Source organism: Setaria viridis, chromosome 5, assembly GCF_005286985.2.
Source record: "Setaria viridis chromosome 5, Setaria_viridis_v4.0, whole genome shotgun sequence".
NCBI lineage: Eukaryota > Viridiplantae > Streptophyta > Magnoliopsida > Poales > Poaceae > Setaria > Setaria viridis.
Genome location: NC_048267.2, coordinates 22,416,324 through 22,417,315, shown reverse-complemented (window position 1 = coordinate 22,417,315; position 992 = coordinate 22,416,324). Strand labels below are relative to the sequence as shown.

Genomic DNA, 992 nt, shown 5'->3' with positions numbered 1-992 from the left:
CTTGGTGGTTTGAACTTTCGACCTCTGTCATCTTGCTATCAATATTTTCCAAAATCTAGTCCATAGCCTTGAACTTAGTGGTAGAGTCTTTGTTGATCTTGCCTTGCTCCTCCATGAACTCCTTTAGCTGAATACGTAGAGGCACTATGTTCAAGATGGATGAGCTTGCATTGAATTGAGGTCTATTCTGTCCATACCGATAGTTGGATGGTGGAAATCACTCTCCCTTCTTCATGTAGCCTAGCAACTTTGCTTCCTCTAGATAGTTCTTCCCGACATGGTCATACTCGCCACACTCTTCACATGTTGCCACCAGTCTCCTCATCTTCTCCAACTTCTGCATGAGCTTCCTTTATTTCCATCTTCTCCAGTCTCCTCATCAGTGAGTTAATCTTTCCTTCGAGTAATTGATCATGCTCCACCTGCAACACTCCTTGTGTATTTCTAATAGGTTGAGTTGGGAATAGGCACCCAAATGATGCCCATGCATCATTGTCTGCAACCTTTCTTGAATAACTTGAAAGTTTGGGTGAGGTGAGGTCGATAATGGATCCTCTAGCCGATGCGTCGATGATCACCCTTGATGTTGGTGTTAGCCCTTGATAGAACTTATGGACTAGATCCTCCTTCGGAAACTTATGATGTGGAACTGCACGGATGTAGTCATTGAAGTGCTCATGAGCTTCAACAATCATCTCAGAAGCATACTGAGCAAAATTAGCTATCCTCCTTCTGAGATTCTGAGTCTTGGCTGGCGAATAATGTTTGGTTAAGAAAGCCTTCATCAACTCATCCCAATTCTGAAACCATTGAAGGGCTCTTCCAAGTAGAAAGTAAGGAAACAACCTTGCCCTTAGTTGATTCTAAGAAACTACATCCACGTCGAAGGTGTTTCATGCTGCATAAACACTTGTAGATGAAGATTAGCATCTTCCTTCCCAGTGAAAGGTGAACTCTGCACCATTCTTAGTCTTGAAGTATTGATCCCAAAC

The 992-nt window shown here is 42.8% G+C and overlaps 1 non-coding gene across 1 annotated transcript; it reads left to right on the top strand.

Annotated features, from left to right (window-relative positions):
• Positions 1 to 633: 633 nt before the first annotated feature.
• Positions 634 to 740, top strand: LOC117859373 (small nucleolar RNA R71). Its single transcript, XR_004641171.1, has one exon. It is a non-coding gene; the product is annotated as a small nucleolar RNA R71 (small nucleolar RNA).
• The last annotated feature ends 252 nt before the right edge of the window (positions 741 to 992 follow it).